This window comes from Schistocerca nitens, chromosome 8 (genome assembly GCF_023898315.1).
Source record: "Schistocerca nitens isolate TAMUIC-IGC-003100 chromosome 8, iqSchNite1.1, whole genome shotgun sequence".
NCBI classification, from domain to species: domain Eukaryota; kingdom Metazoa; phylum Arthropoda; class Insecta; order Orthoptera; family Acrididae; genus Schistocerca; species Schistocerca nitens.
Genome location: NC_064621.1, coordinates 310,734,057 through 310,761,375, shown reverse-complemented (window position 1 = coordinate 310,761,375; position 27,319 = coordinate 310,734,057). Strand labels below are relative to the sequence as shown.

Sequence of the window (27,319 nt, the reverse complement as noted above, 5' to 3'; positions counted from 1 at the left end):
CCAGACTTAGGTTTTCCGTGATTTCCCTACATCGCTCCAGGCAAATGCCGAGATGGTTCCTTTGAAAGAGCGCGGTAGATTTCCTTCCCCATCCTTGATACGTCCGAGCTTGTGCTCCGTCTATAATGACCCCGATGTCGACGGGACGTTAAACCCAATCTTCCTTTCTTCCATCCTTCGGAAAAACACAGCCCTACGATAAACGATGCTGTAAACCCCCACCACAAAGTCATCTTTGCAGAGTGATGGGGTACCGGTTGATGTGCGTGCCGATTTGCCGGTTTCCATATTCTGGAGTTCTGCTTATTCACATGCCCAAGGAGAGGGAAATGGACTTCGTCTGTCCACGTAATGTTCCACAGATATTGATTGTCCACTTCCATGAGAGCAAGAAATTCAAGAGCGAACGTTCTCTTGGACACACACACTCACTCACACACTCTCTCTCTCTCTCTCTCTCTCTCTCTCACACACACACACACACACACACACACACACACACAAACGCGCGCGCGCGTACATTGTCCAGTCACATTAATGTGATCACCTGACAAAATCCTGAATAATCACGTTCTGGAGCGTGGACCGCTGAGACTCGTACAGGAAGAATGTTAGTAAGGTGGTTCTGGAAGTTACCGACAGGGATGTGCAGCCATGCCGAATCCAGTGCTGCGGCCAGCTGCGCTAGGTTTCTCGGTCGAGGATCCAGGGCACGGACGGCCCGATGGAGGTGGTACACAGATTCTCGATTAGGTTGAAATCCGGAGAGTTTGGTGACCAGGGGACTGTGGTAAACTCATTCTGGTGCTCTTCGTATCACGCACGTACACTGCGAGCTGTTTGACAGGTTGTACAGTCCTGCTGATGAATGCCATCGTGCCGAGGAAAAATAAACTGCTTGTAGGAGTGGACATTGGTCGCCAGGGGCAGACGCATACTTGTTTTGATCCACTGCGCCTTCCAAAGTGACGAGATCCCGCCGGGAATGCCATGAAAACATTGCTCTGACCCTAATGCTCACTCCCCCGACCTAGATATTTCTGAGCACTGCGGCAGGGCCATACTCATCAACTGCCATGTATCTGATGGAGCATCAAACGTTATTTATCTGAGAAGGCCACCTGTCGCTATTCAGTGGACGCCTGGTTGCGATAGTTCCAGCCTTTGTCGCCGATGAACAGCAGTCAGTATGGATGAATGAGCGAGGCACCTGCTGCGGAGGCGCAAGCGGAGGCGGTAGCTGAACTGTCGTTGAGTATACAGTGTTGGTAGCCCCGTGGTTCATCTGCACGGTCAGTTGGTCAACAGTTGCATGTCTATTCGTCCGTACACATATCCGCAGCCGACGTTCACCCCTGTTATCTACAGCTCGTGGTGCATCACAGTTGGCTCGGCGCCAGTTGTGGATAGCGCCATTTTGCTATGCACGGTACACTTTAATCACGGCGGCACGCGAATAGTTCACAGACTTAGTCCGAAAGCCAATGATCATGTCCTTTTGGACGACAGATAATTCACTCCGTTACCAGCCCGCCCATGTGGCCTAGTGGTTCTAGGCGCTTCAGTTCGGAACCGCGCTGCTGCTACGGTCGCAGGTTCGAATCCTGCCTCGGGCATGGATGTGTGTGATGTCTTAGGTTAGTTAGGTTTAAGTAGTTCTAAGTCTAGGGCACTGATGACCTCAGATGTTAAGTCCCGTAGTGCTCAGAGCCATTTGAACCATTTTCACTCCGTTACCGCATTACGACAACGACTGCATCGTTTCCTTGTTCTCCAGATACGCTTTATATACCCTCGACAGGTTTTTCTGTATCAGTGAGCAGCATTCAACCTGAACTGCAAGTTAATGTGGGAAATAAGGAATGGTTGTGTGAAAGGGAAATTTTACCGTCGACTTGTGAATCTGTTGGACAAATAAATGAAAAAATTTATGTCACCAGCAGAAGGAGATATTGTAGAATATTTATCTGTCGATAATATTGTGGAGACTGAACAAATCACCTCGTTTCCTAAAGAGTTCCTTGAATCTTTGGAATTGTCAGGAGTGCCTTCTCATAAACTGAAGTTAAAGGTTGGTGTTCCGGTCCTCTTAAGGCGTAATCTTGCTGCGACTGGGCAACGGCCTTGCCACAGTGGATACACCGGTTCCCGTGAGATCACCGAAGTTAAGCGCTGTTGGGCGGGGCCGGCACTTGGATGGGTGACCATCCAGTCGCCATGCGCTGTTGCTATTTTTCGGGGTGCACTCAGCCTCGTGATGCCAATTGAGGAGCTACTCGACCGAATAGTAGCGGCTTCGGTCCAGAATACCATCATAACGACCGGGAGAGCGGTTGGGTTGGGGTTGGGTTGTTTTGGGAGAAGAGACCAAACAGCGAGCTCATCGGGCTCATCGGATTAGGGAAGAATGGGGAAGGAAGTCGGCCGTGCCCTTTGAAAGGAACCATCCCAGCATTTGCCTGGAGCGATTTAGGAAAATCACGGAAAACCTAAATCAGGGTGGCCGGACGCGGGGTTGAGCCGTCGTCCTCCCGAATGCGAGTCCAGTGTGCTACCACTACGCCACCTCGCTCGGTCGGGAGAGCCGTGAGCTGACCCCACGCCCCTCCTATCCGCATCCTCCTCTGAGAATGACACGGCGATCGGATGGTCCCGGTAGACCACTCGTGGCCTGAAGACGGAGTGCTTGATGCGACTGTGTTACGGTACTCGATTACAATTACACACCTGGACCAAAATATTGTTAGGGATACTATAATCAGTGGCACAACTAAAGAAGAAAGTGTTTTGATTCCATGAATCCCAATTTTATACTTATGAATTTGGCTTTCCCGTTTAAAAGATTACAACTCCCACTAAAAATTACTTTTGGAGTGACCATAAATAAAGCCCATGAGCGAACACTCAGAGTTGCCGGTGTGCATTCAGAAACACTCTTTTCTTCTCATGGACAGCTCAACTTGGCGTGCTCACGTGTATCCACCCCACAAGATCTTCACGTCCTTGCAAAAGAAGGTAAGATCAAAAAGTTTTTATAGAACTGTATTGAATTAATATCGAGAGGTAAATAATTGAGAAGGAAGAAAAAATTGTGTTGTGTTTAATATTTTTAAAAATAAGATTCGACATCGTACTCTATCAAACAGTGCTAACTGGGTACTTGAAAAAAAAATCTTTAGAACTGGTATCACGTTATAATGTATGTAAGATTTGTACAAAACATGTTCTGTGTCTGCTGGTACTGTTGGTGCAAAAACTAACGCCTGAGAGAGCCAGGTATTTGAGTCGAGCTATTCGAATCAAGCATCAGTGGCAGTCCTGCCAGAATGAAGGTGCATTAATTTCTGAACTCTTACTTTCCCGTCTTTAGGGCTAGTGTCTCTCCAAACCGTAAATTTATATCTTAGGTGAGGAAATGAATCCCTGCTTTGCACCCACTGGTAATATATGCTTCATACACGGGTAAAATTATTGAGTTTTATTATAAATACAGACGCCGTTTCCACTGAGAAAAAATCATTAAGAATGGCATTTACGAATTCAGTAATGTTATGACAGAAAGGTCAGTTTTCGGCAGCTGTCTACCCAGCTTCGACGTCAATTCTCTCACTGGATAACTGTGCAGGCAAACAAGTTCCTCGGCTATCATCGACAGATTTATGCGATGGCTGCTTTCGAAATAAAGTTTACTGCCAGGCGATAAAGATTATACTCACCAGCAATTCCAGAGTGGAAGAAACATTTGTAACTCAAAATTTTTACGATATACTGCTCTTATGAATAATAATTCTTTCACGTAAGGGGGTAAGTTCAGAAAGGGCGTATGCAGATATATACGTCCATTTAATTACGAATGACACATTATTCCTCCGGTGAGTAGGTGCTAGACAGGAGTAATAACTTTTCTCGCAACGAAATCTTCAAAGGCTGCGCTGCAATTACGAGGGTGAGGAGAACATGTCTCACGCAATTTAGTCTCGTCTACGTTATTTGGCTGTCATGGGCTAGTCGTCTAAGTTCAGACTCAGATGGTAGGCAGGGGATAAGGTGACTCTTATGTAATGTTGGAAGGTGCTTTAATAATAAATCTATCAGATCGACTCCTGCATAACAATAATTGCCTGCTTAGGTATGCTTGGGATAAAAGGAGGTGTGGAAATCATACTCAGTTACTCTGTGTATTTATCTTGCAAACCTACCATCCGTCTTAGCGAAGACTATACTGCAGCTGATTTTAAAACGAGTTTTTCGTCTAGGAAACGCTGAATAATCTGTACACAGTTCTGGCAATACAAACTGAGCTTTTGAAATGGAAATATGGATTAAGAAAACGAAATCAGTTCACCAGGAAATGTGAATCTACCTACCTTAATTGCGATTGAATTAAAAACAAGCAATTCCTCTAAAGTAAATATAACGTTTGTTTGAGTGTGTTCTGGACTTTTGAAAGTTACGGAATTTCAGTATACAAATACTGAAGCATTGAAAACACCGCATAAAGTAGGTAATGATAGGAAGCTATTTTGAATGCTTTATGCGTCTCTAGACCTAAAATTAATGCGTTGATTTCGTCTGTTTGCGATCTAACAGAGACTAAAAGATCACTTCCTCCATATTCCTCTACACCTCTAACACCTTAATCCAAGTCATCCTCTGTTGTTGTTGTGGTCTTCAGTCCCGAAACGGGTTCCTTCTGAATTTGTTTAGTGTATTCATATTTTGGTCTCCCTATACGATTTTTACCCTCCACGCTGCCCTCCAATACTAAATTGGTGATCCCTTGATGCCTCAGAACATGTATTACCAACAGATCCCTTCTTCTAGTCAAGTTGTGCCACAAACTTCTCTTCTCTCAAATCCTATTCAATAACTCCTTATTAGCTATATGATCTACCCATCTAATATTCAGCATTCTTCTGTAGCACCACATTTCGAAAGCTTCTATTCTCTTCTTGTCCAAACTAGTTATCGTCCATGTTTCACTTCACATACAATACTTTCAGAAACGACTTCCTGACACTTAAATCTATACTCGATGTTAACAAATTTCTCTTCTTCAGAAACGCTTTCCTTGCCATTGTCAGTCTACATTTTGTATCCTCTCTACTTCGACCATCATCAGTTATTTTGCTCCCCAAATAGAAAAACTCCTTACTACTTTAAGAGTCTCATTTCCTAATCTAATTCCCTCAGCATCACCCGGCTTATTTCGACTACATTCCATTACTCTCGTTTTGCTTTTGTTGATGTTCATCTTATATCCTCCTTTCAAGACACTATCCAATCCGTTCAACTGCTCTTATAGTCCTTTGCTGTCTCTGACAGAATTACAATGTCATCGGCGAACCTCAAAGTTTTTATTTCTTCTCCATGGATTTTAATACCTACTCCAAATTTTTCTTTTGTTTCCTTCACTGCTTGCTCAATATACGGATTGACTAACATCGGGGAGAGGCTACAACCCTGTCTCACTCCCTTCCCAACCGCTGCTTCCCTTTCATGTCCCTCGACTCTTATTACTGCCATCTGGTTTCTGTACAAATTGTAAATAGCCTTTCGCTCCCTGTATTTTACCCCTGCCACCTTCAGAATTTGAAAGAGAGTATTCCAATCAACATTGTCAAAAGCTTTCTCTAAGTCTACAAATGCTAGAAAAGTAGGTTTGCCTTTCCTTAATCTAGCTTCTAAGACAAGTCGTAGGGTCAGTATTGCCTCACGTGTTCCAGTATTTCTACGGAATCCAAACTGATCTTCCCCGAGGTTGGCTACTACTAGTTTTTCCATTCGTCTGTAAAGAATTCGCGTTAGTATTTTGCAGCTGTGACTTATTAAACTGATTGTTCGGTAATTTTCACATCTATCAGCACCTGCTTTCTTTGGAATAGGAATTATCATATTCTTCTTGAAGTCTGAGGGTATTTCGCCTGTCTCATACATCTTGCTCACCAGATGGTAGAGTTTTGTCAGGACTGGCTCTCCCAAGGCCGTCAGTAGTTCTAATGGAATGTTGTCTACTCCCGGGGCCTTGTTTCGACTCAGGTCTTACAGTGCTCTGTCAATCTCTTCACGCAGTATCATGTCTCCCATTTCATCTTCATCTACATCCTCTTCCATTTCCATAATATTGTCCTCAAGTACATCGCCCTTGTATAGACCCTCTATATACTCCTTCCACCTTTCCGCTTTCCCTTCATTGCTTGGAACTGGGTTTCCATCTGAGCTCTTGATATTCATACAAGTGGTTCTCTTCTCTCCAAAAGTCTCTTTAATTTTCCTGTAGGCAGTATCTATCTTACCCCTAGTGAGATAAGCCTCTACATCCTTACAGATGTCCTCTAGCCATCCCTGCTTAGCCATTTTGCATTTCCATTCGATCTCATTTTTGAGACGTTTGTATTCCTTTTTGCCTGCTTCATTTACTGCATTTTTATATTGTTTCCTTTCATCAATTAAGTTCAATATTTCTTCTGTGACCCAAGGACTTCTAGCAGCCCTCGTCTTTTTACCTACTTTATCCTCTGCTCCCTTCACTACTCCATTCCTCAAAGCTACCCATTCTTCTTCTACTGTATTTTTTTCCCCCATTCCTGGAAAGTCTGTACAACCTCTGGTTCTTTCAGTTTATCCAGGTCCCATCTCCTTAAATTCCCACCTTTTTGCAGTTTATTTAGTTTTAATCTACAGTTCAAAACCAATAGATTGTGGTCAGAGTCCACATCTGCCCCTGGAAATGTCTTACAATTTAAAACCTGGTTCCTAAATCTCCGTCTTACCATTATATAATCTATCTGAAACCTGTCAGTATCTCCAGGCTTCTTCCATGTATACAACCTTCTTTTATGATTACTGAACCAAGTGTTAGTTATGATTAAGTTGTGCTCTGAGCAAAATTCTACCAGGCGGCTTCCTCTTTCATTTCTTCCCCCCAATCCATATTCACCTACTATGTTTCCTTCTCTCCCTTTTCCTACTACCGAATTCCAGTCACCTATGACTATTAAATTTTCGTCTACCTTCACTATCTGAATAATTTCTTTTATTTCATCATACATTTGTTCAATGTCTTCGTCGTCTGCAGAGCTAGTTGGCATATAAACTTGTACTACTGTAGTAGGCGTGGGCTTCGTGTCTATCTTGGCCACAATAATGCGTTCACTATGCTGTTTGTAGTAGCTTACCCGCATTCCTATTTTTTTATTCATTTTTAAACCGACTCCTGCATTACCCCTATTTGATTTTGTATTTATAACACTGTATCGCCTGACGAAAAGTCTTGTTCCTCCTGCCACCGAACGTCACTAATACCTACTATATCTAACTTTAACCAATCCATTTCCCTTTTTAAATTTTCTAACCTACCTGCTCGATTAAGGTATCTGACATTCCACGCTCCGATCGGTAGAACGCCAGATTTCTTTCTCCTGATAACGACGTCCTCCTGAGTAGACCCCGGCCGGAGATCCGAATGGGGTGCTATTTTACCTGCGGATTATTTTACCCAAGAGGACGCCATCATCATTTAACCATACAGTAAAGTCATCCTCAGCTACACTAAAAAAGGTATGAATTTAGAAGCGTCTTTTAAATTATTATGCCTTCACTAAGAGACTTAACCAAAGCCTGAATGCGGAATGCTAACTTGAGATAGAATCACGGGACATTATGTATCGAACGTTGTTCACAAATTCGACATTTTTGGTGCACATTGTAAAGAGTGCACAGAGTGCCCCATGTTGAAGACATAACCGTAATCCCGGACAAAGTAAGGCTGATCACATATTTTTAACTACAGAGAATACTGATTCCTGAGCTGACAAACAAACGACCATTAAACGACTGGAACTGTTAGTTTACAAGATGTACAGAGTACAACAAAAAAATGGCCAAACTTTTGGGGAACATATGTCACTTATAGCAGTAAGAGATATGTTACACGTTCACGGGTCCGGAAATATTATATTTCCTAGTTAGAACGTACTTTCTACAGCTCTTCAAGGTACATTAATTCGTGCCTGCACATCCCATGTATTTCTTTATTACATATGGAACACTTCGCGTTAGCCTGATAACTGTGAGTACGATTAATCTGGTAGAATTCTGTAAAACACATCTGATAAAAAAATTGCCGAAATCCTACTGATGGAATACGAAAGATATGAACCTGATTTTTCCTGTCGCTTCCATCCCTACTCTCATATTAGCAGTTTCTTACCTCAAAATAAATTTTCTTGCCACTATGACATGAAATGAAATGTGAGGCAGTCTTTTCCTTATGAGAGCTAGTAATTCACTGTGGCGAAGTATCTGTGGAAACAGCCATGTTGCTTAAAAAAGGTAATGACAGTATGCTATTTCGATCGTGTTATGCAACGCTAGACCTAAAACTAATCCAATAATTTTTTCTTTTTGCTATCTAACACAGTTCTTCCACATTCCTCCACTCCTCTAAAATACAAATCCAACTCATCCTCAATTACACTAAGACAACGTATGTATTTGGAAATGTTTTCTAACCTGATTATGCCTTCACTTTGTAAGTTTGAACGCGGAATTCTAACTTGAGGCAGAAGCACGGGGCATTGTGTATCGAACATTGTTCACAGTGTGAAGAGTGTACAGAGAGTACCACCATCTTCAAAGCACAACTTGCAATCCCGGACAAAATGGGGGCTGACCACACATGTTGAACGATAGAGAGTACGGAGCCTGAGTTGACGAATAAATGACATTGTATCAGCACAATTTTTGACACTTGCTAAGGATCAGTTAGATTGTGAATCCTCCTTTTGTTAAGTTGGATACTGGGACATCAAAATACAGTATCAACATTTAGAGAAAATACCGACTGTATTTATGCTGAAAAACAGTAAATTCTCATCGTAGGGGAGTATAGGAAAACTGGAAACGCCATTCAGTACAGTTTCGTAGTCTCCCCCGAGCTATCAACAGATCAGTAAGAAGTTCTGCCAACGAAGACAACAGCGGTGTACGATGTGCGTTTACTTGGAACACTAAAATCAAGTTGTTAAAACCTCGGCTGTAAACAATGGTAAGTGACAAGTTGGTTGTTTCGAGAAATTACGCTGTAATGACTAACATATTCCAGTTACTTGCAACCTGAATTTTTTTATTCAGGAAAGTGACATGTTTTCAAATGTATCTGCAGTAACTGCATGTTTTTGAAATGGTATATTTTACCCAAAATTTTGTTCTTGAAAGTTTGTCAGTGGTTATTTAACATTGGTTACTTACAAAGTGAGTGCACTTAAAATGTGTTAGCACTGACTTATCACTACTTATTTGTTGGGCGAATTAATGAAACTTTATTACGAAACCTCTCAAAAATACAGTTTAGAAAGTCCGAATTGGTACTAAGATTTGCATACATAATGTTTGCAATAGTCAGATATAATAACCTCAAAAATTAATCTATGATAACGCACACACAGAATTAATTGTAGCAAGCACCTTATTAGAGCATGTAACTAATGTTACGGATGGCCCTTAATATTTCTACCATAACTTTGTTACGTAAGTGCACGTAAGCTATGGTAAGGGATACACCTTAAAATTGCTTACTTGCTTAAACAAATATTCACACATACCTGATTAGATACAACTTTTGAAGCGTATATGCGTTCATGAATATATTCAGAATCTTTATATCAGTTGCAGTTTTCACACTATCCTCATTTTCGTACAAATCGTCCTGAAAAGATTTTTCCTGACACAAACACTACACACATTACTACTACTGACAGCCATGGTTTTGGCACTTACCACTGTGTATGTGCACACATCCTGACAAAGCTGCTATTGGTGAGAATCTGAAATTAAAGATAGAGCTAAAATTTCTGTTTATTGTCGAACTACCAACTAATATGAATAACACACTTAATTTACTATGTTTGAAATGCAACTAGCTGCGTCCTGCAGTGTTACACGCTGTTAAACAGTTACACTGTATGATCAAAAGTATCCGGAGACCCCAAAAAAAAACGTTTTTCATATTGGGTGCATTGTGCTACCACCTCAGCGACCTCAGTAGTCATTGGACATCGTGAGGGAGCAGAATGGGGTGCTCCGTGCAACTCACGGACTTCGAACGTGGTCAGGTGATTGGGTGTCACTTGTGTTATACGTCTGTAAGCGAGATTTCCACACTCCTATACATCCCTAGGTCCACTGTTCCCGAAGTGACAGAAGAGTGGAAACGTGAAGGGACACGTAAAGCACAAAAGCGTACAGGCCGACCTCGTCTGTTGACTGACAGAGACCGCCGACCGTTGAAGAGGGTCGTAATGTCTAATAGGCAGACATCTATGTAGACCATCACGCAGGAATTCCAAACTGCATCAGGATCCACTGCAAGTACTGTAACAGTTAGGCGGGAGGTGAGAAAACTTGGATTTCAAGATCGAGCGGCTGCTCATAAGCCACACATCACGCCGATTAATGCCATACGACGTCTCGCTTGCTTTAATGAGCGTAAACAACAGACGATTGAACAGTGGTAAAACGTTGTGTGGAATGACGAATCACGGTACACAATGTGGCGGGCCGATGGCATGGTGTGGGAATGGAGAATGCCCGGTGAACGTCATCTGCCTGCGTGTGTAGTCCCAACAGTAAAATTCGGAGACAGTGGTGTTATGGTGTGGTCGTGTTTTTCATTGAGGGGGCTTGCATCCCTTGTTTCGCGTGTCAGTATCACAGTTGAGGCCTGTATTGATATTTTAAGCACCTTCTTGCTTCCCACTGTTGAACAGCAATTCGGGAATGGCGATTACATCTTTCAACACGATCGAGCACGTGTTCATAATGCACGGCCTGTGGCGGAGCGGTTACACGACACCATCATTGTAATGGACTGGCCTGCACAGCGTCGTGACCTGAATCCTATAGAACATCTTTGGGATGTTTTGGAACGCCGACTTCGTGCCAGGCATCACCGAGCGACATCGATACCTCTCCTCAGTGCAGCACTCCATGAAGAATGGGCTGCCATTCCCCAAGAAACCTTCCAGCACTTGATTGAACGTATGCCTGCGGGAGTGGAAGCTGTCATCAAGCCTACATTACCGATGGAGGACGCCACAAACTTGTAAGTCATTTTCAACCAGGTGTCCGGATACCATTGATCACATAGTGTATCTTCCGGCAGTCCAGCTCCTTTTTCCCCCTCTCTCTGCCCATCACCCACCCCCTTGACCAACTCCTCCAATGCTAGCTTCTGTCCACCTCCTCCATTCCCCTCTCTTTGTCCATCTTCTCCTTCCCCTCTCTCTGTCCATCTCCTCCTCCCTCTTTCTCTCTCTCTCTGACCACCCTCACCTTCTTCTTTCCCAGTTCAACACCTTATCGACACTCTCTCTGTCCTTATCCTCGCCCCCATCTCCTCCTTCCCCCTTTCTCTGTCCAATGCCCTCCTTCTCCTCTCTGTTCATCTCCTCCTTCCTCCTCTCTCTGTCAGTCTCTTCCTCTTTTCTTTCTCTGTACATCTCCTCTCTCCTTTTCCTGTCAATTGGCTCGTCTTCCCTTTATATGTACATATCCGCCTCTCCTCTCTCTATTTATCTCCTCCTCCCCCCTCTCTCTCTCTGACTCCTCCTTTCCCTCCCCATGTTCTCCTTCCCCTCTCTCTGTCCATCTCCTCTTGCCCTATCTATCTCCTCCTCCTCCTCCTCCTCCATCACCTCCTCCCTGTCTCACGGTTCATCTCTTCATCCCACAAATGTCTGTCCATCTCCTCCTCCACCCTCTCTCCTACTCATCTCCCTTCTCTCTTCACATCATCACCCCCACCACAACTGAAGGCTGGTACTTCTTACCCTTACAATATTTCTTTCCAGATTGTAAGTAATATGTGTACCAAATTTTGTTGCAACTTTCTTGGCGTTCAGGACGACTTTTTACTCGTGGCCTTGCCCATATAAGCTCATGTCAAATATATTTCACTTGCATTTAACCTATTTCATTCTATTAGAACACATTTTTCACCTGTATTTCTAGTGAATTTCACCCTGCCGTTTCATCGTCAAGCGCCTCAATGTTTATGACATCGTATCTCCTGAGCAATATTCCGTACGATGATGTAATTTTGCAGGTCCATCCAGTGTCATATGTGGCTACTGTCTGAGAAATATGTTCTGAATAGGGTTCGTGGTAAAGAAGTAATAAATAAAAACGTCATATATGTTACGGCAGTTACTAACACATATCAGTATTTGACGCCGTATGTCCTAAATTAAGTGTCTTATAATAATATATTTTGTAAGTTTATTCAGCGACGTTTGGTAAACTACCTGCGAAATGTGTTGCGAATAGAGTTAGTAGCAAAGAAGTAATAAATGTAAACTACATACATGATGCGGCAGTTTTTCACGCATCTCAGTGATTATGGTGTCAAATCTCTTTAACTGCGTGGAGTACTATGCTATAATTCTGCTGGTACGTTCAGCGGTATATGAGAATACTGTCTACAAAATATGACGCGAATACAGTTAGCAGTCAGGAAGTGAATTAAAACGTCATGCTTTAAGCGTTAGTTGTACTACATGAACAGCAAAAATGTAGTAAGCGATAAACTTTCTTGCTTTCATCACTTTGTGGGGGTTATAAGCGAGAAGAAGTTTCGTAAAGATTTCAAATTATGTGTAAAGTTGGTTGCAAGCGCAGTTATACTGCTATTTGATGCTATACTCACGGAAGAAGACCGTCTAGATCAATGCGCGTTTGTACACGTCGATTACAAGAAACGAATACGCCGAAAACATGAGCTGATGGATTCCACTCGTCAAAAGTGGGGCGGCCAGGCAGGTGGTGGAGATATTTGTATAGGGGTTATCTATGTCTGACGAAATGGGAGTCCCTGATACTTCTTCTTCTTTTTCTTCTTCTTGCGCTTCAGGCGTTTCAACTTTCATCTGATTTTCAAAAAATCCTGACTACTATGTTATTTGAGATATATGCGTGAACAATGTACTGTTGGTAAGAGCAAACTCTCGACTTTTACATGGTGCCCGCTACATATCAGCAGTGTGCGCCCACTTCAGTTCTAGTAAAAACAGAAAGCGTTTTGTGTTCTACGGTTTGCGCAGTGCGGGTCAGTAATAACTGTTCATCGTGACTTCCGTACTGGGTATGGTGTGGATCCTCCTGCAGCACAGAGTATTACACGATGACATGAACAGTTCCGAGGAACAGGTTGTTTGTGTAAAGACAGATACCCGGGCCGTCCCCGAGTGGCTGACACAGACGTCGAACGTATCCGCTATAGTTTCACAAGGAGTCCTCAGAAATCCATTCGCCGTCCAGCTCGATAGTTCAACACGCCCCCGATGTACATCTGTCGTAAGTTGCGTCGACGTTTACATATGCAACCATACAAAATTCAGCTATTGCAAGCTCTTCATGAAGGTGACAAACAACAACGAGTGGAGTTCTGTAATTTCGTTCTAGGCAGGATGGAGGATGACAGTTTTCTTCCACGCTTAGTGTTTAGTGACGAGGCAACATTCGATTTGAACGGAAAGGTGATCCGTCATAATGTGGGAATATGGAGGAAGGAACAACCACATAATATTGTACAACATGAGAGGGACTCTCCAAAATTTAATGTGTTTCGTGCAGTTTGACGGGAAAAGATGTATGGTCAGTTTTTCTTTGCAGAGATCACTGTTACGTATCTCGATATGCTTGAGGACCTCCTTCTCCCACAGTTGGAGACAGATTCGAATGATTTCATTTACCAACACGATGGGGCACCGCCACACTGGCGTCTGGAAGTGTGGGAATTTTTAAGTCAAAGGATTACTGAATTATGGATCGGTCGCACTGGACCAAGCTCACCGGACATGACTGCATGTGATTATTTCCTGTGGGGGTTTATAAAAGACTCTGCTAGTGTGCCTCCGTCACCAACAACAATGAATGAACTGAATCGTATAACAGTAGCTGTCGAAGCTGTAACTCAAGACGTGCTCGCCGAATGTGGGAACAGTTTGAATACTGCACTGAAATATGGCGTGCGTTTCAAGGGGTACATACTGAACACCTATGAAAAGATACAAAAATAACTTTTGAGCTTCCAGTTCATCAAACAAAAATTCATTGTATATGTTTACTACTTTTAGAAATATAGACGTACCAAATCGTGTCATTCTTTATGAATATATAAAAACTGAAGAGCCAAAGAAACTGATACACCTGCCTAATATCGCGCAGGGTCCCCCACGCGACCACGCAGAAGCGCCATAACACGACGTGCCATGGATATGATCAATAATGTTCATATCGGAAGAGTTTGGTGGCCAGCAGAAGTGTTTAAACTCAAAAGAGTGTACCTGGAGCCACTCTGTAGCAATTCTGGACGTGTGGGGTGTCGCATTGTCTTGCTGGAATTGCCCAAGTCCGTTGGATTGCACAACGGACATGAATGGATGCAGGTGATCAGACAGGATGCTTACATACGTGTCACCTGTCTGAGTCGTATCCAGACGTATCAGGGCTCCCACATCACTCCAACTGCAGACGCCCCACACAATCAGCCTCCCTGCTGACGTGCAGGGTCCATGGATTCTTGAGGTTGTCTCCATACCCATACATGTCCATCCACTCGATACGATTTTAAACGAGACTCGTCCGACCGGGCAACTTGTTTCAAGTCATCAACAGTCCAATGTCAATGTTGATAGACCGAGGCGAGGCGTAAAGCCTTATGTCGTGCAGTCATCAAAGGTATACGAGTGGGCTCTCGGCTCCGAAAGCCCATATCGATGATGTTTCGTTGAATGGTTCGCACGCTGACACTTGTTGATAGCCCAGCATTGAAATCTGCAGCAATTTGCTGAAGGATTGCACTTCTGTCACGTTGAACGATTATTTTCAGTCGTTGGTCCTGTCCTTGCAGGATCTTTTTCCGGCCGCAGCGATGTCGGAGATTTGATGTTTACCGGATTCGTGATATTCATGTCACACTCGCGAAATGGTCGTACGGGAAAATCCTCACTTCATCGCTGCCTGGGAGAAGCTGTGTCCATCGGTCGTGCGCCGTCTATAACACCACATTCAAACTCACTTAAATCTTGATAACTTGCCATTGTAGCAGCAGTAACCGATACAACTGCGCCAGACACATATACCTTCAGTCTTTTCATTAATATTATAAATATCTACTTGACTCCTAATATCATCGTTCCTTATATGGTCTTCCTTGGTAACACCACTAACTTTCCTGAGAACTCTTATTTCTGCTGCTTGTAGTTTACTTTTATCACTTTTTTATGGATCCATGACTGACTTTCATATAGAAACATTATTGTAGCCGTGGTTTTGTAAAATTTTAGTTTTGTTTCCTTCGGAATTTTATTTTGTGATGTTTTATTTATCATTCTGCATACTGATGGTTAGTTGTTAATCTTATTTTCTATATCCTTGTCCATATCACAGGTTATATCACGTCCTCTAAAAAAATAAAGCTGAAGACCTGTTCAAGTGCGGAATCACTTATTATTATTTTTGAATAGATGTGGTATTTCCCACGCTGAGCCATGATTTTACTCCTAGTTTTCTTTATCGATACACGATTCTTATATTTTCTGTTCCCGTCTATTACGAGCGAACGAAGCAAGAACCTTCTGCTTTTTACTAACCAGTAACACACTACAGCCGAACTGTAACTTCAACAAGACAATGCACCACATCACAGCTCCAAACAGAATCTGAATGGTTTGAGGAACACTTCACTATGATGAGGGGCTCAGGAGCAACATCTCATTGAGCATACCTGGGACGCCACGAAGTGAGAAGTGCCCGCGTTTGGGCAAACTCGGATATCAATCTCCATGTGTATGTGTGTGGGCAACAGTCGAGATGATGTGGGTGAGAAAGACTGTGCACCGCTTTCGGTGATTCGTGAATCCACGTCACGACGCGTCGCCGCCGCCACCAAGACAAAACAGCAGTACGTCCTTAACTAATTCCGTGCTGATAAGTTGTCTTCCTTTAGAGTGATTGCAATGTGCAGTGGTTGGTTGGTTTGTGAGGTTGAAGGGCCCAGAAATGTGCAGTGAAGTTCTTTTTTTCTGTACAGCCATTTCTTGTAAATAGTAAGTTACCAACCTCTCTGCGTATTGTAATGACATAGTAAATTCTACTGGTAATGCTTGGACTCTTTGCAGTTGATAGGGATAGTAGCGGTTGACATGCAGGATGCAAACAACCGCGATTTGGCTTATCATGTTGACGTGCTACTTGGCTGGAGCTTGTATTGGGGTTCGTCTCAATATCCTGTAGAACCCGGCCCTCCAAATCTAGTGTACGTACAGTCCGCCGCCACCCTGCACGTTCGGCCTTCTGAAAGTAACCATGATCACACTAATGACCAAAAAGAGCTTGAAATGTTGAGTGATGTGGTTGGCGTTTGTGAGGGTACTTATTTTGGTATAGCCGTGCTGCCCCTCGACCGTTTCCATCTGCTTGGCCGTACACAAACGCCGTCGTGGCTTGTTCTCGACATGAATACCACCGGACCATGCTGCTGGTTACAGCATGCTGCGTCAAACACACAGCCTCCAACACACAAGGAACACACGGCACGTGGTCAGAGGAACTTTCATTCCTCTGTTTCATCTACTGTGGCAACGATGCATTTCCGGACATATGTTCATAGGACCTTTTTTCCTCCACTTCCAGCCAGGAATCCGTCCCTGCCATTTGTCTGTTTTATTAATGTTCACCATGTATAAATTACCTTAAAACGTCTTAGAATGTGAGCCAGTGTGTTATAAAGCTAACAACCAGTGCCGCCAATTAAACAGGTGTGGAAATATTTCAGTTTTTGTACTGTATGAGAAAAAAATGTATTTTTATGCTTATTTTTCATTGAAACATTTCAGTTGCTTTTTAGAGCTTTAAATAATATGCAAATAGTAAATTGCGTAGCATGAAGGACAATATTTATTCGCAACCATTTTGTTAACATGAAAATCATACTTACGTGAAAGTAGCTGCCACCACTCTTTCCAGACGATGAGTGTCGTCAGAACTTTGGTGCACAGAGCACGTAATACTGCTGACGAGAACAGTTTGTAGCTTGAGCTTCGAAGCTGACGGATATTCTCCACAATAGATATGTAAGGAGCCACGAATAAAAGCTAAGACCGACATAAGGAACTAGGAGGAAGACATAGAAAGATTTTAATCCGTGGCTTTGCTGCCGGGTTTGGGAAACCTCTCGTCAAAAATCGGTCTCATCCTCTCCAAGCACAAAGTGAAATTGGTGTTTCGCCCTCTACCGAAGGAAAACAGCACTTTTTGGTTCTGTCAAAGATGAGTTGGTGCTGCAAAAGGCTTCTGTTTGCACGATCCGCTGCGAGTGTGACCTTTTGTACATCAGGCAGACGACTCGTACTGTCAATGAAAGATGCATGGAACACCGTAGGTACACCCATTTGTTGCAGCCCAATAAATCGGCTGTGGTAGAGCACTGCATAGACATTAAACATTCTGAGAAGTATGAAAATGTGGAAATTCTAGTGTCGACTTCATATTTTTTGGACTCGGTGGTGAAAGAAGCAGTGAAATTTATTTTCCAAAGAATTTAATTAACAGGGATAGCGGTTCCAATCTGGACAAATCAAGGAATCCAGTGCTGTTTTTAATAAAACTCGCAGAGACAGTGTTGCAGTGTAGCTAATAATAATACATCGATGTCCGAACATGAATCGACCGCTTAGCCACAGGTTCAATTTAAGCACAATCTTCAACACCGATCAAAGTCTCTGACGCTAATCTATCGATTTAAAGCGACGGATGCCGGTTCACTCTGAAGATGGCCGAACGGCATAGGGCTGAAATATTGTCGATCGAGGTGGCGCAGTGGTTAACACACTGGACTCGCATTCGGCGGAACGACGGTTCAAATCGCCGTCTAGCCACTTAGATTTAAGTTTTTCGTGATTTCCCTAAATAGCTTCAGGCAAATGCCCTTTGGAAGGGGCAGGACCGATTTCATTCCCCACCCTTTCGTAATTTGAGCTTGTGCTTCGTCTCTAATGACCGCGCTGTCGACAGGACGTTAAATTCTTATTATCATTCTTCATTTCAAAATATTACAAAAGAAGAAATGGCGTTTATGCTGCTGCGTTCCCGAGATTTAATGGATCAACATTATTTGTTGTTGAGCATGGGTACGTGTGGTCAGTTGGTAGCCGAGAGCTTCTGTAAACGGCGATTGGTGTGCAGTGATGGTGCCCGCAGCAAGAGATGGTGTAAATAATAAAGTCCCAATATACTGAGAGTAAGGAGGGAGTATTAGCCACTTGGAAACACTGTGTAGAAAATGCCAGTTCGACGTCAAAATTGCGATCATATATTTAGACAACATTGTCTGTGGAGTACAGCGACCTGGTGCTATATTTAGATTCAAACCAACAGTCACTATAGCAATAGGATTTATTTACCGCAGTGTACGATCGTGGTGTCACGAGAAAACCGAAAAATTCTGAAGATCGCTTTAACATAAGCCGAAATCGGTAAATAAACAAATCTTATTGCGATCTCCACTGTTGGTTTCGACCTAACTCAAAATTACGATACCTATTTCGACACTGCGGAAGTCAAGCAACACAGACAAGTGTAACGAACTTCATAAACTACAAATTTTCAAACTGTTGTTTGTGCAAACTGTCGTGGGTGATAGTAGCGTAATTCAAAGTTTAAATGGGTATTTTACCGATCTTGATAAAGTAAGGTCTGTGGTGCAATAATAGAACAGTGACTGGAAGAATGAACTGTTACGCTGAAGTGAAATGATAATTTTGAATAGCACCATTTAAGTTGGAATGCTAATTAGTGCTAAAATTCATTTTTTAGAAGGACCATATTTTCGCTTCATGAAATATAAAGAGCCAGCAGGAAGTTTCCATTTGAAGGCATTGCTGTAGCATATTTGTAACACAGCGCCACTCCGATGCGGGTGTGTAAGCACCGGCATGTAGGCAAGAGATTATTGTTGAAGTCGTGTCTTTGTGACGTACGGTAAATACGGAGACGTGAACAATGGCTACATTATTACCAAATGCGTCCAAACAGTTCCAATGTGTCGTTATTCTTTTCTTAGCTGCTGAAGGACAAACACCGGTATACATGGAGCAGCATGTATGTCGAAAACCACCATTGTGGAATGGTGGGCCAAGCTCCGTGCTGGTTGAGATTCGACACGAGACACAGGTCGATCTTGGAGGCCGATCTCATCCGTTATGGACAAGTGGGAGACACCCGAGCACCCGACCCACAGTCCTGGTCTCTCCCCTTGTGATTATTACGTCTTTCGTCCCTTAAAAATGCACTGAAGGGCCGACAGTTCCTCTCGGGTGACGATGTGCGGCAGGCAGTTACGGACTTCTTCACGCAGTAGGACACGGTGCTTTACCAAACGGGTATCGTCGACCTGATACATTGGTGGTATATTGCTTCAAAGTTCGTGACAGTTTGGCCCGATTGGTATACCGATTCTGGAATGTAAGGCCTTCTCATGGGAACTTTTTGATCGCCCCTTATAGTTTGGTAGTATTACGTAATTAAGTGACAGGAGTCATTCTCGACTTAACGTTGTTCTCAAAATTTGCAGTGTTACTTTTGGGCATGCTTAACAATAACATAGTGTTCTGACGTTACTGTCATAGTGTGACGATATGACACACATCACTACGTGATATTATTTCATTTTTATGAAGTTATTTTGCTGTTATATAGTAAGTACACTGGAGCATTGTGTCTGAGAAGGCAGCCCTGAGCTCGCCACGGTGTGTGGCGTGCCACCTGAAGCGTCTCTATAGCCTCTTTTGTCGGCAGAAAGAGTCTCTGACGCTCATTACGTCGTGGGGTCTGCTTTGGGGGAACGGGCAGTACTATGAACTCGGCCAACAACAAGGTACGCGACTACTGAAAGCGGGGCTGGCACCTGCACCTCTGGTGTCAATGTACGCCACAGTCGCACCACAGCTCCCAGAGAAAAAACGATAGCGACATTCCAGAATGAGATTTTCACTCTGCAGCGGAGTGTGCGCTGATATGAAACTTCCTGGCAGATTAAAACTGTGTGCCGGACCGAGACTCGAACTCGGGACCTTTGCCTTTCGCGGGCAACTGCTCTACCATCTGAGCTATCCAAGCACGACTCACGCCCCATCCTCACAGTTTTACTTCCGCCAGTACCTGGTCTCCTACTTTCCAAAATTCACAGGAGCTCTCCTGCGAACCTTGCAGAACTAGCACACCAATAGAGAAGACACTGCTTGGTCGAATGCCAACTTTGTGTTAAAAAAAAAGTACTTCTTGGAAGAAAAACGAGGGAAGTTGCTTGCGCTTTCCCCTGTTTTAAATGAACTTAGCAACAGTTCTTAGTTTTCACATTCGCAACACCATTCCCTCGAAGTGGAGTGTTTTTTTAGAGAGTAGATACTTGTGGACCATGAACTTGGATTGTGGATATTCTATTCCCACTGTCATGCGGAGAGTATTCTGTTCCGGGCCGTCGTGGCCAGAGAGTTTTGCTTCGGTCCAATAGAGCGGACATTTCCAGCCGTCGTTTCGTGCTGGTGGTAGCTGTTTAACGGAATGTATGGTTTAAATGGCTCTAAGCACTATGGTACTTAATATCTGAGGTTATCACTTCCCTAGACTTAGAACTACTTAAACTTAATTAACCTAAGGGCATCACACACATCCATGCCCGAGGCAGGATTCGAACCTGGTACCGTAGCAGCAGCGTGGTTCCGGTCTAAAGCGCCTAGAACCGCTCGGCCACAGCGACAGGCTTAAAGGACTGTAAGTAGCGCAACTGCGGTAACGCAATCCATATTCTCTGTATCTCGTTACTTGCTTACCTTGCCACTCAACGTTTGTTGCTTATTTTGCTTGTATTTGTGGCTTCTTGTTGTAACATTGACTTTCATTACGCGAGCCGCCCAGATAAGTCTTTTCTTCTTCTTCTTCTTCTTCTTCTTCTTCTTCTAGTTACTGGCCGTCATCCACGTGGAGCAGGTGTTGGTCTCACCGTGGACTGCTAGACTGAGCCACACACAACTGATTTCATCAAAGTGCAGGGGCCTGAAGATGGCGTTGACGCAACGTCGAAACTAGTAGCGAAGTAAATATAAAATCTTAAGTACAGCTGGAGAAATTTCATTTTTAATAAAAAAAAAGCCCAAATAAGTAGATCTTGTTGCACTGGCTCCATACAGTCTTACAAATTCCACAGTTTCGGGTACCTCCCACTGCGTCATTTTTTAATTTTGTTCATTTCATTGTGATTCATGTAGTCATTACAGCAAATAAATAACTGTTACAATTACTTTTGACTTAGATTCCTAGGCCTTTTAACTGGTCCTGGTTAGGCTACCCATCAGAAACAAGTATAAGACGTTCTATTCCCAAAACGTTCTCTTCACAGTGTCGGCCTTGTCCTTGTGCGCATTGGCCTACTGCAAGCATAACTTGCTTATTATTTTGTCAAAGCAACGAGCATTGGACCTGCTTGTCCTGCATCAGCACACCGTGCTCTTAAGTGCTGTTGTGTTAAAGCAACGAGCATTGCATGTGTTCGATTTTCACTACCGGATGCCCTGGCATTACGTTTCAGTGTGCATGGTAGGGCGGGGAGTGGGGAAAGGAGGGATGGAGGGGAGGGAGAGAGAGAGAGAGAGAAAGAAAGCACTCACTGTTCTGTGGTCATGTTAAGTTACTTGTTTACATAAATGCGCTGCTGATAGTTCTTATTATAATCATTGGCCACACATCCGTCAACCTTGCCTATCTCATATGATTCCACTGAGTTATTTAATTCCAAAAATACACACATGGAAGTACGGCACTTGTACGACGTGCGTTTGTAATTTTTTGTTATAACACGACGTCTTGTGTCCGATTAGCCTACCGTCAATATTCCTTCCTAGGAAAACTGTTTGCATAGCAAACCCTGACTGCTGCGTTACCGTCACCGCTACCTTTCTTACATATACTCAACTGGTTATTTGTTAGCAAATATAGTTAGATTCGTCAGTAACCCAGGAGCATCATCCTATCCTGAATGTCTACAATCGTCTCCTGCTTAAATTGGTCAAGATAATGGACTGCGAAAACGGAAACAAGATAAACAAATTCGAACACTCCATAGAGCGTCGTCCGAATGTAAAGAATACTGGATTTCATGATACCAAAGCAAGAGCGATAAGCTAAGTGATATTACCCTGTGAAAGGCCAGTACTTTGCGAAGGGAATATTAAGAGTATACGGGAGGAAATAAATTGGCGCTCGTGCTACGGCAGTGAGGCTTTTCTGATTTAATGAGGTATTACGGGAACCACATATTCCCATTCCGGGTGGAGAGCTGTTCTGCCATTAGTTGATGACACTGTGTGAGATGTATGCAGGAATGAGAGCTGAAGTACTTTCAAATTTCAAGTTTCAACGTTTTCGACGCAGGCATTAAATGAAACAAGCAATAGACTCGGTCAGCCCGAGATAAATGAAGCACTTAATGTGTGCGATCTCTCCCACTCCGCAGTCATTTCCAGCCTACTTCATTAGCGTGCTTTCATCTGCGATGTATGTCTGAGTGTACAGATTAGTCAGATCTAATGAGAGGTGTCCGTAACTCTTGTAAATAAATTCAGATACCGTAAAGGACTTGTAGCAATCAAGAAGAGACGTAGAGCAGCTAATGTGTAACTTGGCAGAACTGAACCGTCCACTCTACCACAGACGCCCAGATCTCGTGAGACAAGTTCGATCAGTGGCCAACTTCATTTCAGCTGGAAGGAGAGCCGTCTCCTTTAAAGCCTAAAATTCGCACAAACACTTTTCAAGCAATAAAGTATCTTTAACTGTCAAGTGAAGCTCTCTCTAAATTACTGCCAATCTGAATGTGTGTCACATATTACTGTACAAGTCTTGAATGCACTGATCGCTTCAGATAGTTAAAAATTTGATGGTGGATAGGGGGCAGTAGAAATTTTCAATGTCGAGGATGCGTCTTCCAACAGAAAGAATAAAGAGACTTGCTTAACTTTTGCGTATCAGCATATGAAGTGGCATTTTCGATCTCTTCCTCTCTCTGCGATCCTATCGTTGCTTAAGTTCTAGTACTGTCAATCAAGTCTTACTCATTATACATCAAGTCTAAATTTTGAACGAACACCTTCGTCCTTTCCGTCTGCTTTACTATACACACAAACATAATTTAGAGACGAACCAGTAATTTTTTTTTAGACTTAACATTAACAAATGTGGACATGCGTTGACACACCCACAACGGTAGACTGTACTAGACAAGTTACTGGTGAGAAATGATAAGGAACTGATGAAGAATGTTGCAAAAAAGTACATGTACGAATATTCGACCTTTTCAGGATAATGTCCAATTTATTTTGATAGCACTAAACACTGTGAACCACTTTAAAATTCCTTAAAGTTGTAGACACATCGTAAAGATGTAGAGATTAAAAATAATGTACGGGGAGGGGAAGAAGGGGGGGGGGACGGTTCAATAATAATTATTGCAACATGTTTTTCTTTGCCAGTTTCGACTGAAAAAAAAATGTGGGCTTTGTTGTGGGACATCGTAGAAAATTCCCACTTCAGCCCCTAAGGTTTCATGTAATTCCGATAGATAGGTGGCGGCGCAACACGTATCCTTCAAAATATCCTTTGTAACCGAGGTGCGTTCCAAGCAGAGTTTCTCTCGGTGGAAAACAAGCCCATCGCAGATATTCATAGGCGCTTGCAGAACGCCTGCGGAGACCTGCTAGTAACAAGGACTTAAGGCCCGGGAATATGGTGGATGGTGCAGTACTTCCCAGTCCCATCGACTGAACAGAGCTGTATGCGCTCGCGCATTGTCTTGCAAAATGATTGGTGGGTTGGGCAGAAAGTGTCGACGCTTATTTGGGAAAGCTGGCCGCGGGTGGTGCTCCAAAAACGAACAATAATACAACTTAAGACCTTGTGACTGTGATTTGATTCCGAAGATGAAGGAACCACTTTGTGGCATTCGCTTCAGAACTGTTCAGAGATTCGACGGGCAGTACACCGCTCCATTCGCACCATCAACAGAACAGGCTCTGCTAACGGTATACTACGCCTTCCACATCGCTGGCAACGGGTTCTACAAAACGCTGGTGACTAGTTTGGAGGACAGTGACAGGTGCAAATATGTTACTCTTTTGTATCGGTTTGGAATAAATAGTTGCCACTATTTAAGTTCCAACCCTCGTATATTTCTCCTCCTAGGAGACAAGACGGTCAACGCCTTCATGGAAAAATGTATGCAATTGCCTACCCAGGAGTGCACCTTTTCGTCCGAAGCAAATCGATTACCACAAATGTCTTTCTTCGGGGCCCCAGAAATATGAAATTTGATGGGAAGAGATCGAGACTGTATGGAGGATGTTTAAGGACTTCCCAGCGAAACTTCTGCTGCGTTGTTGAAACAACCTTGGCAACATGTGGATCCGCGTTTTAGGTCTGTCTGGTTTATTGTCCTCACTTCTGGTGACTCTCAGTTCCCCTTATGTATATACTTTGTACTTAGTGTATATACTTGAAGTTCGTGCTGGAGATGGACAAAGCCATTGATATGGTGAAACTAATGAATCTAACACCATTATCGTTTCTTGTAGGCTTTGTCTTGCCTTGGAAAAAGGTCAAATTTGGGACATAATGTGTAGCGTTCAAATTTTTGTACGGTGGTAGGCGAGAGTGTTGCGAACAAATGGTTCAAATGGCTCTGAGCACTATGGGACTCAACTGCTGAGGTCATAAGTCCCCTAGAACTTAGAACTACTTAAACCTAACTAACCTAAGGACAACACACACATCCATGCCCGAGGCAGGATTCGAACCTGCGACCGTAGCGGTCGCGCGGATCCAGACTGTAGCGCCAGAACCGCTCGGCCACCAGCGGCCGGCACAAAATTAAATTACACTGAATTTTCTACAAAAAGGTCCTGTTCATGCTTTCTCTAGAATTAATAGTTTGCACAAAGAGAGCGAGAGAATACTGAAAATTTTGCATGACGCGCAGGCACTGTAGCTTATACATGGTTTTTGTAGGCGATTTGTGAGTAGTTTCTCGATTTGATAGACCACAAGTGTCTTACATCAAATTGCTCCTCTCGTCTTCCTCTACACCACTCTGGTACGTCGTAAACAATTATCATTCACACTCTGTATAACCACAAGTCACCGTGCAGTGTGTGTAGCACCGACGGCCGCGGTGGTCTAGCGGTTCTAGGTGCGCAGTCTGGAACCGCGCGACTGCTACGGTCGCAGGTTCGAATCCTACCTCGGGCATGGATGTGTGTGATGTCCTTAGGTTAGTTAGGTTTAAGTAGTTCTAACTTCTAGGGGACTGATGACCACAGATGTTAAGTCCCATAGTGCTCAGAACCATTTTTTTGTGTAGCACCATTGTCGTTTCCCCATTCTATATTCCATTCGTACATGGTGCGTGGGAAGAAAGATTATCGGTAAACTTCCGCATGAGCTGTAATTTCTCTAATTCTTTTCGTGGTTGTTTCGCGAGACATATGTTGGAGGGAAAAATACTTTGTTCAACTCTTCTTCGAACGTACGCTTCTCCATGGTACAAAATACTTCCTTGTAGCGACTTCCAGACCTAATAAATATATTTACATTCATAAGGCACGTGTTATATTTCAAAGAGGAAGTGTACATAAAAATAGGAAGATGATCTGGTTTTAAAATGTAAAAAATAGGAACTATAATGATTCGTTAAAATTTTTGTGTATCCTGATTTTTACACTACTGGCCATTAAAATTGCTACACCACGAAGCTGACGTGTTACAGACGCGAAATTTAACCGACAGGAAGAAGATGCTGTGATATGCAAATGATTAGCTTTTCACAGCATACACTCAAGGTTTGCACCGGTGGCGACACCTACAACGTGCTGACATGAGGAAAGTTTCCAACAGATTTCTCATACACAAACAGCAGTCGACCGGCGTTGCCTGGTGAAACGTTGTTGTGATGCCACGTGTAAGGAGGAAAAATGCGTACCATCACGTTTCCGACTTTGATAAAGGTCGAATTGTAGCTTACCGCGATTGCGATTTATCGTATTGCAACATTGCTGCTCGCCTTGGTCGAGATCCAATGATTGTTAGCAGAATATGGAATCGGTGGGTTCAGGAGGGTAATACGGAACGCCGTGCTGGATCTAAACGGCCTCGTATCACTAGCAGTCGAGATGAAAGGCATCTTATCCGCATGGCTGTAACGGATCGTGCAGCCACGTCTCGATCCCTGAGTCAAAAGATGGGACGCTTGCAGAACAACAACCATCTGCACGAACAGTTCGACGATGTTTGCAGCAGCATGGACGATCAGCTCGGAGACCACGGCTGCGGTTACCCTTGACGCTGCTTCACAGACAGGAGCGCCTGCGATGGTGTACTCAACGACGAACCTTTGTGCACGAATGGCAAAACGTCATTTTTCGGATGAATCCAAGTTCTGTTTACAGTATCATGATGGTCGCATCCGTGTTTGACGACATCGCTGTGAACGCACACTGGAAGCGTGTATTCGTCATCGCCACACTGGCGTATCACCCGGCGTGATGGTATGGGGTGCCATTGGTTACACGTCTCGGTCACCTCTTGTTCGCACTGACGACACTTTGAATAGTGGACGTTACATTTCATATGTGTTACGATTCGTGGCTCTACCCGTCATTCTATCCCTGCGAAACCCTACATTTCGGCAGGATAATGCACGACCGCATGTTGAAGGTCCTGTACGGGCCTTTCTGGATACAGAAAATGTTCGACTGCTGCCCTGGACAGCACATTCTCCAGATTTCTCACCAATTGAAAACGTCTGGTCAATGGTGGGCGAGTAACTGGCTCGTCACAATACGCCCGTCACTACTCTTGATGAACTGTGGTAGCGTGTTGAAGGTGCATGGGCAGCTCCAGAGGTGGTTGTTCTGGGTACTGATTTCTCAGAGTCTATGCACCCAAATTGCGTGAAAATGTAATCACATGGCCGGCCGAAGTGGCCGCGCGGTTCTGGCGCTGCAGTCTGGAACCGCGAGACCGCTACGGTCGCAGGTTCGAATCCTGCCTCGGGCATGGATGTGTGTGATGTCCTTAGGTTAGTTAGGTTTAACTAGTTCTAAGTTCTAGGGGACTAATAACCTCAGCAGTTGAGTCCCATAGTGCTCAGAGCCATTTGAACCATTTTTTTGTAATCACATGTCGTTCTAGCGTAATACATTTGTCCAATGAA

General features: G+C 43.5%; 1 protein-coding gene and 1 pseudogene across 1 annotated transcript in view; one reads left to right on the top strand and one right to left on the bottom strand.

Annotated features, from left to right (window-relative positions):
• Positions 1–27,319, bottom strand: part of LOC126199541 (telomere zinc finger-associated protein-like) — a 373,452-nt gene that overhangs the window by 84,538 nt on the left and 261,595 nt on the right. The window lies entirely within an intron of this gene.
• Positions 2,115–2,231, top strand: LOC126199923 (5S ribosomal RNA; annotated as a pseudogene).